Here is a 12855-nt window from a genome sequence, read left to right on the forward strand (position 1 = left end):
AATAATAATAATAATAATAATATAATAAATAATAATATAACAATAATAATATAATACTATAATAATAATAATAATAATAATAATAATAATAATAATAATAATAATAATAATAATAACAATAATAACGATAATAATAATAATAGTGATAATAATAATATTGATGATAATAACAATAATATTAATAATGTTAATGATTGCTTAGTTTTGTTGATGTAATTCATAATGGACCTACCCTAGTATAATATGTCTCCGTTCATATTCGATGCCATTTGGTTGATTTGGTCGTTTAAGGTTGTGATTGAATGATTCTCTACGAATTTGTAAGTGTTTCATTTTCTCAGCCATAGGGTTCGGGATCAAGATTCGCTTGAATGTCAGGGCTCAGCTTGTTACAAATAATGTTCGAAGATAATAAAGCAAAACATTCCAATCTGAAGGTAACACAAGCGGAACCCGATTTGGATATGTGATAGTGCAGTCGATAGTACACGAGTACAATGACAATACACGGTTTGTTTGCTTTTTTTTTTCAAATTTTGCCAAAAATAGAATAACTGCATAAATATTGTTAGTTTACAATAACACGGGTGTCAAAAAGTTCTAAACGTGACACTTATTTTCAGTCTCAGGTTTAGAATGTACCTATTTCTGGTAGGAGACCATTAGAATTTATCGATAAATGATCAATTTTTATAGATAAATATTTGTATAAATAATTTTTCAAAAAGTGTCCACATGCACAATGACAAAACACATCCTTTTTGATGTGGACAAAAAAAAGAGTATCGATATATCGATAGTTTTTAATAAATAAAATCATATATTCATTGATAAGAAAGATTATTGCAATGAAAATGTACTGTTTTGTTTATAAACATGATCTTTTATGATTCTCATAAAACAATATTATTATAATAAAAGTATGAACAATTAAAAATAGAAAGTTGAAATGTCACTGACATCGTTCAGCAATGATAAAAACTTAGCAACAATGGGAAATATAGTGTCAACAGGGAATGAAATTTATTGAAATTCATATCAACCCGATCGATAACTAATCTTGAAACAAAGTATAATTGTTGCATTTTCTTTATGATTCCCACGCAAAATAAATTACAACCGAGTCTTGCGATCTCCAGATTGTTATCATCCAAGCGCCATAACAGACCAAAGGAATAATCAATAATTACTTCTCCCTTGACAAGGACTGTTTTCCATTTCTCTCATGTCTTGAGTGGACATTTCATTACATGACAGAATCTTTTGTTTGAAACCACCCTTTTACAAATCAATAACTTCCGGTTGATAATTTAAAGTCCCCGATGAACTATTGAAAATCGTTTGAATTTTCTTCTCTTTTTGTTTCAGTTCTTTTTTTTAATTTTTTTTTTTTAAATTGAGATTAGGATGGGAGGAAATCATTGGATTCCTGGAGAGGAGGAAACTCTGGATTTCAATAGAGTTTTGTGTTCATTCGAGCACAATGGAATGTAAATATTAATAATCGATATTTCGTATTTCACTTTATAATCTATTAAGGAATGAAGTATTGTGATGTTAAATGAATCGAGCATTAAAAAAAATCAATATAATATAAAGTGCTTTGTGCATTGCTGTTCCCACGCAACTGTTCATTCTCGTTTCTAAAATAAATACAGATCAGACACTCATTCTACTGTATTGTTTATGAATTGTCATCAAGACAATACGAAATAAAAATATTAAAACGATTGGAAACGAGATTAAACCTTCGTCCTATAGCAATAATGATGGCATGGTAAGAAAGAGGATATCGAGAAAAAAAAAAAACTAGAATATGTGACCCAGTTGGTCAAACTGGTACTATGTCCGAGTGACTTGACTGGACTTAAGCCCCTTGATTCCATGTTGAACATAGGGCCGCTGCAGCACTTTTCCATCTGCCTTGGTTTTTGGAGGTCTGTTTGTCCAGCTGCCTTCAACTCAGTCTCACTGCTTCGTCGCCATGTTTGCTTTGGTCGACCAACCCTCCTCTTTCCTTACGGGTTCCGTGTCGGAGTGGAGTGGGTTGTCAAAATAAAATGGAAATTCTATTTCAAACGACCAGAAATTTTAAAGTTTGGACTTCTGCGCTTTTTATGACATTTCATTCTACCCAATAAAACATAAGCTTAACCCAAATTTCAAATTTTTGGACTAAAAATACTTTATTTCAATATCAATATAATTCCGACATGATACCGTATTGAGATTGCGGGTCACAAATTATGGACTTGTCAGACAACAGATCTCCATCAACCCGAGTTGTACGCCAGTGGAGGGAAGGAGGAGTGGAAGGTCGGAGCGTGGCCTTCGTAAACTCATGGCCTGATACTGACCAACAAATGACGTCAAAAGACAAGTCTTTGGCCACAAAAGAAAACAAATCGTGAGTTGTATTCAACTATACTCTTCAACAGTCGTAACGTCACTTCCTTCCTAATGACGCATGGTAACTTAGTAACACTGACTCTAAACTATCGGAACAATGGCGGACGCCCGTATGAAATATTTCTCCGGCGAGCATAAAGGGTATCCAGTGGAGAAAAAAACACATACATTTGATCATGTTTTGACTTTTACCCATTCTGATCACAAGGCATATGAAAAGTTCTAGCCAGCATGAAAAATAAAAAGTAATGATTTTCTTTGTTTAGAACCAAGATGGCCGCCGTTGCTTGGCGGCGTGACATCAGACTATTGAATCGTATTCAACCATTGGGATCACTCTATTTCTTGACCACTAAAGACAACTCACTAGGCGGTCCACAAACCTAAAAAATGACGTCAAAATATAGGTCTTATTTGGGCATAGTATCAGGCTAAAAATTAACGAGGCATACTGTTTTGGTACAATCAACATAAGATGACAAAATATTACCAATACGGTTCAACAGTCGTAACGTCACTTATCTCGTAATGACGCATGGTAACCTAGTAACTGGCTCTAAACTATCAGAACAATGGCGGACGCCCTTATGAAATATTTCTCCGACGAGCATAAAAGCGTATCCAGAGGAGAAAAAAAAAACATTATAAATCTGATTATGCTTTGGCTTTTACACATTCTGATCACAAGATATATGAAAAGTTCTAGCCAGCATGAAGAATAATAAGTACAGATTTTCTTTGTCTAGAACCACGATGGCCGCCATTGCTGGGCGACGTGACATCAGACTATTGAATCCAATTATTCTTCAGCCATATTAACCCTTCGCTGATGGGGTTGGACATCATCTTAAGCGGTTATAATATCGTAGGTACATCATATCCCCGCCTAAATATAAAATACTTTCCACTTTGAAATGAAATTATGATTTAAAGTATATGTGACTCATCGGGTCACTTTGCTGTTATGAAAAAAAAATATATGAAGAGGGCTGAGCATAGAGTTAAAATAGCGAAAAATAACTGGAATTGTAAAATGATAGAATGCAGAAAGTTCAAAATAGGGCGGCTAGATTAGTGACCATTACAGAGCACACCAGGCCAATCATTTGGTCTCTCCATTGGCTTCCTGCTAAAGAGAGAGTGACGTTCAAAATTGCCACAATGGTGTTCAAATGCCTCAATGATATCGAGGGTATGGTACAAGACTCTCGTAACTCGGGTTATGATGATTTGCACTAAGGGATATGTCGCGCGTTGAAATACCGTGCATCTTGTGTCAAATTGATAATCCCATCGCGTTAAAAGAAGAAGAAAAAAGGTTTTCAATTTGAAGAAATATCCTAACTCAACGGTGGCAAATGTGTGGAAATAGGACTATCGTAACTAGACTTAAGATAGTCTCACAACCAATTTTTATTATTCCCTTCGAATTTATGTATCGTAAGTAAGGATTGCGACAGTACCTTTGCCAAACTGTTTAACATAAAATGGTTTGTTTATTTAAAGTTATGATAGACGTCTAGTATCTTTTTCACATTCGTGTTAAACTGTTTAACATGAAGTTGTTCCTTTTTAGGCGGTAAACGACACTAAAAGGTCACATAAGCACCCGTTTCTTGCTATTCTATGTCAATATAAGCCTGTAGAGAGTATATTATGTTTTTAAAATCTTTGGCCTATAAGTGTGCAAAACTTCAGTATTAAAATCTTAGATTATCTGCATAGTGTTTATATTCAGATTCCAATTTATATTTTCTGCAGGAATTCATATCCCCACAAGTCGTCAGCGGCTCAAGTGACAGGATCAGGGACTTAAATCGGGACCCATTCTATGACCGACAGCTGATCCCCCTCCATGTTTGGTACTTTGGTGCATCGTCGTAGCCTGAAATCTTTGATACTGTCAATGACATATTTGAACTTTGAACTATGTAGGCAAAGTTCAGTTTAATAAAGATCCCCGGTAGAGAAAGGTTATCAATATTTCATTTCTTATCGTAGCCCCAAAGCTATTTAATATTTGCCAACTCATGATCCCTTCTTGGGTGAATCATCATATTTAATTTTTATAAATGAGAAAAGACCGTTTTAAGCAATTCCTTGGTAACCTGTCGTCCAAGAAAAGTAGAAAAGACTGTTACAGTGTTATTCATATAGACTGTGGTTTACACTGTTTGGTATTCAAATTACATATATTATGTTTGTGTTCACCCTTCGGCGTGGAAGTTTATGACGATTATTCCACAAAACACGATAAATGAGTATAATTGGAAATCAAATATGGCGATTGAAAATGGTCAAGCAGGTTGTGCTCAAGCTTGAAAAATGTCATATGGAACTTGTGACTGGGAATATTATTGGTTGTCCTGACATGTGACGTTGTAGGCAGGTCAATCCCTCTCTAGTCTGTGGTGTGGGTTAATCCTTGATGGTGTCCATCGAGCATTTTGAGCTTTGAGCTTTTATATAGCGCAATATCCATTAAATGTGCTCAAAGCGCTTTACAAGGGGTCCCTGACCAACAGCAACACGTAGCATGTAGAACGAAACATGACGCCTGTTAGGCGATATTACACTTTTTTTTCTGATGACAGAGACAACGCTGTCAACGGCCAGGTACTCATTTTACACCTGAGTACGGCGAGAGGATGTGAGTAAAGAGCCTTTTCCAAGGACTCAACTATGCGCCGAGCGAGGCTCGAACCCAGGACCTTCCGATCCGAAAGCGAGTGTCATACCACAAGACCACATAGCCGCACATCCAGCATTTTGGTTGTCTCCCTCTTTTCTTGGCTCCTTGTAAGCTTCCTTGCAGAACTGTTTTTGACAGGCTTGTATGTCGAGTCACATGGCCGAACCATGAAAACTTCTTCCTTTTGGCAACAGCATGTTCTTTGGGACCTGCCAAGTGTTGAATTTGAGCAAGCATATACTTGTTGATCTAACGATCTTTCCATTGAATTCCAAGAAGTCTCCGCAAGCACTCTATATGAGACCCCTCGTCTCAAAACGGTATTAAGTCGGGATGATTTTCTGAAAATTAAAATTGTGGCCAGAAATATCAGACTTGCGTTAAGTTTATTTGCCTTATTGAGGAGAATGATTATCATATTTAGAGTGTTAAATACCAGTAATTCATAATTTTGACCAGTTCAGTTTTAATTTCACTTTTTAGCATCAGTTTCATCCCGACATAATACCGTTTTGAGACGTTGGGTCACATATTTGGTTAATATGTCACGTCTTAAATGAGAGTTATTGTTTTGTTCCCATTTTCAATTTACTCGAATCCTCGTGATTATTATTATTCCTCAATTACTATACTAGACGTATTGAATTGGTTATGGTAATTGCTCAATGGCTATCCTATTAAATTTAGTCTATCATACTATCTCAAGATGAATTGAGGGAAGCAAAATTTTGTGACCAGAAATCGCCCTAGACATGAAATCTTTGTCCGATTATATATTAGCCTAATTTCCATTTATCTATTTATTTTATTGTATTATTATTATTTTTTTTATAAGTTTTTATCTCTCAAAGATGTCCATCGGAATCCTATAAGAGGGTAATCAGGGAAACTGGGAGAAATTGACGACACAAAACGAGAGGTCTTATAAAACACGGGCAGACACTGATAGAGAGAGGGAGAGAGAGAGAGAGAGAGAGAGAGAGAGAGAGAGGGGGGGGCATCCTCTCATTAGGCTCATTATTAACACCCACCGACTGTCCTCGTGTCACTACTTCCGGTGGACAGCCAGTAGACCTCATCTTCACACAACCACCACCCTCTTTCCAGCCCACTAAATTAAATAGATTATATTTGAACAATAGGAAGCAGTCGATAATATTGGTAGATTCGTCAACTTGGCATCTCTCTCTCTCTCTCTCTCTCTCTCTCTCTCTCTCTCTCTCTCTCTCTCAATGTGTATGTGTGTGTGTGTGTGTGTGTGTATGTGTGTGCGTGTGTGTTAAGGTATGTGTAGGTTACTATAAGATTCTTGAACTTCTATGTTTGACATTTCAAACAAGTTCCCATGGCCCGACCTGAATTCTTAACAGTTCGAAATTCGAAACAGAAATTCAAGAATCATATCTATATACCCCATAGCCCTCTAATTATATAACCAATATCATGTATTAATGTTACCAATGATTTGGTCTCGAAATTAACGATTTATCATATAACCTTTTCACTATCATTTAGACGTGTCTACGCGTCAAGAATTATTTTTAGTAAAAGCGGTGTTTGACGGGTAAAAACATTCTTGAATAGCTCGTTACGTTGTTTACAAACGATAATGTGGACGTCTCTTTTTTTAACATATATTTTTCTATTTTCTTATTTATATATTTATCTATTTATTCAATATTTTATTATTTATTTATTTTTATTATTATTTATTTTTGCTATAATACTTCAGTAAAATCGGGGTTTCCCCCCAAACCGACGTAAGTGTAAGTCTGACATCCTGTCGTATTATGGGCCTAGTTTAACATTGTTGTAATGGACAATATTTTGAGTCATTAAATACATATCGCCCCAAAGGCACGATGGACCAAAGGCGTATATGGAGTCATTAAATACATATCGCCCCAAAGGCACGATGGACCAAAGGGGTATATGGAGTCATTAAATACATATCGCCCCAAAGGCACAATGGACCAAAGGGGTATATGGAGTCATTAAATACATATCGCCCCAAAGGCACAATGGACCAAAGGCGTATATGGAGTCATTAAATACATATCGCCCCAAAGGCACAATGGACCAAAGGGGTATATGGAGTCATTAAATACATATCGCCCCAAAGGCACAATGGACCAAAGGGGTATATGGAGTCATCAAATACATATCGCCCCAAAGGCACAATTGACCAAAGGCGTATATGGAGTCATTAAATACATATCGCCCCAAAGGCACAATGGACCAAAGGGGTATATGGAGTCATTAAATACATATCGCCCTAAAGGCACAATGGACCAAAGGCGTATATGGAGTCATTAAATACATATCGCCCCAAAGGCACAATGGACCAAAGGGGTATATGGAGTCATTAAATACATATCGCCCCAAAGGCACAATGGACCAAAGGGGTATATGGAGTCATTAAATACATATCGCCCCAAAGGCACAATGGACCAAAGGGGTATATGGAGTCATTAAATACATATCGCCCCAAAGGCACAATGGACCAAAGGGGTATATGGAGTCATCAAATACATATCGCCCCAAAGGCACAATGGACCAAAGGGGTATATGGAGTCATTAAATACATATCGCCCCAAAGGCACAATGGACCAAAGGGGTATATGGAAGTAAAATCTTCAGGCCTCCTCCTCTTTTGTCCATTTTTTTTTTTATTTTTGTGACCCCCATCCCTACGCACTACTTTTAGTGTATTTTAATGTGAATTTGATTTTCCGTACTGTTGGTAAACAATGTCGTTTATTTTATTTTCGCCAGTCCTGTCTTCACTCGACATGCTCTTTTCGGTTTCGAATATTTGGTTGTATTCTGTATTTTTTGCATATTTTAAATGCGTTTGGGTGAATATTTTCTGATTAAATAGTAAAAATATATCCACTAAGGAGAATTCTAGATAAAAAGTCGTAAGAGAGAAAACAGAGACTGAAGACACCGCTTTTGACGACAAACATGGAGCACACGGGGACAGGATACTAATAATAATAAGCATATTTCTAGAGCGCCTTTTGTCGAAACCTCAAAGCGGGGAGGTTTTACAATACTTATCTTACAAAGTAATCAAATTTAAGTTTACATAAAAAGAGCAACCAAGAAATCCTTTACAAATTCAAATGCTTGAGCTCAGGTCGAAACTTTTCGTTTACATAATATTACGTCGTAAACCAGAAACCTCACCAGTAAAAATCAATGACACTAGCAAGTTAACGAATTACGTTCCCAATCTACAACGATCGACGAACGACGAGGAAGAAACGAAGATCTGTCACAGAGTCTTGGATCGTTGTCTGTTGGGAACGTAATTCGTTAACTTGCTAGTGTCATTGATTTACTGGTGGGTTTTCTGGTTTGCGACGTAATATGTAAACGAAAAGTTAACGAATCACGTTCCCAATCTACAACGAACGACGAACGACGAACGACGAGGAAGAAAAAGAAAATCTGTCATAGAGTCTAAGGACAGATCTTCGTTTCTTCCTCGTCGTTCTTCGATCGTTGTCTGTTGGGAACGTAATTCGTTAACTTGCTACTATTTCACTGGCCAAAACAAACGACCCAATCCATGGGACACCGACAACAACATTGCCTCCCACCTCCCACTCTTGATAACGATTTGAAACAACTCGATGATGAAATCAGATAAACATCCCTGGCATCGGTCTCAATCAGAAAAAGGCAAAAGAGTTTCAAAGTTTCAAACTTTATTCAATCTTAGGCTTTCGCCAATAAATCACACAATTTATTTCATGACAACATAATGAAAGTGGAAAAAAATGGTAAATGGAATCAAAAAATAAACTAATACCATTAATTACCACACACAAAAAAATACAACAATCGTAATACCACCAATGCGTACAATAATAATAATAATAATAATAATAATAATAATAATAATAATAATAATAATAATAATAATAATAATAATAATAATAATAATAATAACAATAATAATATTACCATCATCAAAGACAAGTTGGGGGACCTTCGCTACAAGAATAAGAGGAAAGGTCGAAGCTCCGAAGTCCGAAGACATCAAAAACGGAAGGCTTAAGTCTGTTAGTCGAGGGGACAGCTGTCGTTAACATGACAGGAACCAACATTATATGCACATTGATGCTATGCGTATAGGTAACATGCTCACAACATCCGCCAACCAAACTAAACATAACAACACACAAAACTATGTGTAACTTTTAACTCTTTTTGTCTGATTGATTTAATTTAGTGAGAACTAATCCCTAACAGGATGTCTAAAAATAATAACAAAGAAGCCAACCACGCCTCTCGGACAGTCGTCTGAATGTAAACAATGGCAGTTAGTGCTAAACCAAGCATCGATTATGTGCGTTTAAGTGTAATTAGCCACTCCCACGCCTCGTTCTGAAAAAAGTCCGCGAAATTAAAGGGGAGGCAAGAGAAAATCAGCTGATCGTTAAAATAGTAACAGAAAAGTGGAGGTGCTCGGCAATGAATGCAAGAAAGACATTTAAAACGCCGTAAAAATGTTTAAAAATCACTTAATGTTATACGAGTAATTACCATCCATAACAACCTGTCAAATTCACATATGTAAGATGCCAAGCCAAAATTAATAAAATAATAAAGAACACGATTGACCGTTGACTACACATGCATACGAGTACCAGAAATATTTTGTAAACAATGTAACACAATATAATGTGTAAGTTTCAAAGCAAATGCAACCACAAATAACATCAAAGAACAATGTGGGACTACTGTTTTAATTTCATAAAACCAAACGCATATTTTCTGCCCCCGATATTGAACGTGTAGTTAGTATGTATCGTACAAACAACATTCGTTTAGACAGGTAGTCGGGATTCTAGCGCCAGTTTTATTTGGGCAACCGTGATTGGGATTTCACTCAATGCACTTATTATTATTATTATTATTATTATTATTATTATTATTATTATTATTATTATTATTATTATTATTATTATATTATATATATATATTAATAATAATAATAATAAATAATAATAATAATAATAATAATAATAATAATAATAATAATAATAATAATAATAATAATAATAATAATAATAATAATAATAAGCAGTTGAAAGCAGTCTTTGGTGTATAAGTGCATATGTACATTATTTCTTATAATAAATGCTTCAAAACAAAACAAAACAAAAATAAAAAAATAAAAATAAAGAATAAATGAATAAAAATATCTATTTGGGCATTTACTTACATTAAAAGTCTTGAAAATCACAATTACAATCCATGAAAATTAAATATCCCATAATCCGAAGAAGACATGAATTTAATCCAAAATCCAACACAGGAATGCAATTTAATAGGAGACAGATATCCTATTAAAACTATAGCATTACTTGCAAACAACAATACCCCACTCTGCGTTTAACGGGCTTGTGGCCGTCACATTGTAAATTGTGACCGCATTAGGGTAATCGGTGTCCTAAAGACTGACATACTGACATACAATCAATGAGAACTATAAAGAATCCATTCTAGAATTCAACTACAAACTGAAAAGCATGATAAATATCACTCTATCAAATAATTTTCTTATTTGAACTCCGCATATTTAGCTTAATTACTCAATGACCATAAATTTTTTAAAACTGCATTGTTTCATTTAAACAAGACCATGACGCTTATGCCTGGACCGGGTATTCACAACTTCTGCATTTGCATTCCACTTTCGAATCGAATTAATCTCTATCTTATCCGTTTATTTGCAAAGTTTCTGCACTTTATAAATAAGACCATAACGCTTATGTCTGGACCGGGTATTCACAACTTCTGCATTTGCATTCCACTTTCGATTCGAATTAATCTCTATCTTATCCGTTTATTTGCAAAGTTTCTGCACTTTATAAATAAGACCATAACGCTTATGTCTGGACTGGGTATTCGCAAATTTTCCTATTATGTTCCACTTTTCGAATCGAAATAACATCTAGTCTATCCGTTTATTTGCAAAGTTTCTGCACTTTATAAATAAGACCATAACGCTTATGTCTGGACCGGCATTCGCAAATTCTGCTTATGTGTTCCACTTTTCGAATCGAATTAATCTCTATTTTATCCGTTTATTTGCAAAGTTTCTGCATTTTATAAATAAGACCACGACACTTATGTGTAAGATTGTTCGCAAATTCTGCCTTTGTGTTCCACTGTTCGATTAGAATTAATCTCTATTTTATCCGTTTATTTGAAAAGATTCTGCACTTTATAAATAAGACCATAACGCTTATGTCTGGACTGGGTATTCGCCAATTTTCCTATTGTGTTCCACTTTTCGAATCGAAATAACATCTAGTCTATCCGTTTATTTGCAAAGTTTCTGCACTTTATAATTAAGACCATAACGCTTATGTCTGGACCGGGCATTCGCAAATTCTGCTTATGTGTTCCACTTTTCGAATCGAATTAATCTCTATTTTATCCGTTTATTTGCAAAGATTCTGCACTTTATAAAAAAGACCATAACGCTTATGTCTGGACTGGGTATTCGCAAATTTTCCTATTGTGTTCCACTTTTCGAATCGAAATAACATCTAGTCTATCCGTTTATTTGCAAAGTTTCTGCATTTTATAAATAAGACCACGACACTTATGTGTTAGATTGTTCGCAAATTCTGCCTTTGTGTTCCACTGTTCGATTAGAATTAATCTCTATTTTATCCGTTTATTTGAAAAGATTCTGCATTTTATAAATAATAATAATTGTTCAAAATTTTACCTCACACCCGATATTACAAGTACAAGTGAGCCAGGTGATGAAGATTGTCAAACAGTGTGACAGATGAAATAGGAAGAGAGAGAGAGAGAGAGAGAGAGAGAGAGAGAGAGAGAGAGAGAGAGAGAGAGAGAGGATGAGAGAGAGATTCGTTTTTTGTTCAAAATTTCTCTCTCTCTCTCTCTCTCTCTCTCTCCTCTCTCTCTCTCTCTCTCTCTCTCTCTCTCTCTCTCTCTCTCTCATATTGCACAAGGTTGTACTATTTTACTATTTATCAAGAACAGCCAAGGTGGCAATCCAGTCTCTGTATAAACTAAGCAAGATGGCAACAGGGACCTCGCTCCTTATCCAATGCCGAAGCTTTAATTTGAGTCAAACGGTTTTGTTTAAAAAAAACACCCAAAATAAGTTCGTGTGTGATGGAAGTTGAAGTCGGCTTATTATAAAATCGTTTATGGTCTGTTTGGATTACCCTTTTTAAATAGAAAAGGTGAATATAACATAAACTTGAAGAATAGGCAAGCTAAATGAAAATTAAATTGACTGATTAAATGAGTACGCGAGGCTGAGTTGCGAACGACTACTGGGTTCCGACATTCCGATCCCAGTGTTATTCATGTTCACCGTACCGTGTTACTGTCTACACACTACACTGCATTGTTAGTGACTGGTCATGTCTTTTTTGTTTGTATGTTTTACGCAAGCTTAATAAAAATTAAATTGACTGATTAAATGAATACGTGAGGCAGAGTTGCGAACGACTCATGGGTTCCGACATTCCGACCCCAATGTCAGTGTCAGTCATGTTCACCGTACTGTGTTACTGTCTACACACTACACGGCATTGTTAGTGACTGGTCATGCCTTTTTTGTTTGTATGTTTCTTTTAATATGGGTCAATTTACAAAGAATAATAATAGAAATGTTCAAAACAAAAACTAGATTCACTATTACGTGCCTGTAATGAAGTGCTTTCCACAAACCGTGAGCGAGAATGATG

The sequence above is a fragment of the Berghia stephanieae genome, chromosome 2 (genome assembly GCF_034508935.2).
Source record: "Berghia stephanieae isolate SIO BIC M18660-M18661 chromosome 2, UCSD_Bste_1.3, whole genome shotgun sequence".
In the NCBI taxonomy this organism is placed as follows: Eukaryota; Metazoa; Mollusca; class Gastropoda; order Nudibranchia; family Aeolidiidae; genus Berghia; species Berghia stephanieae.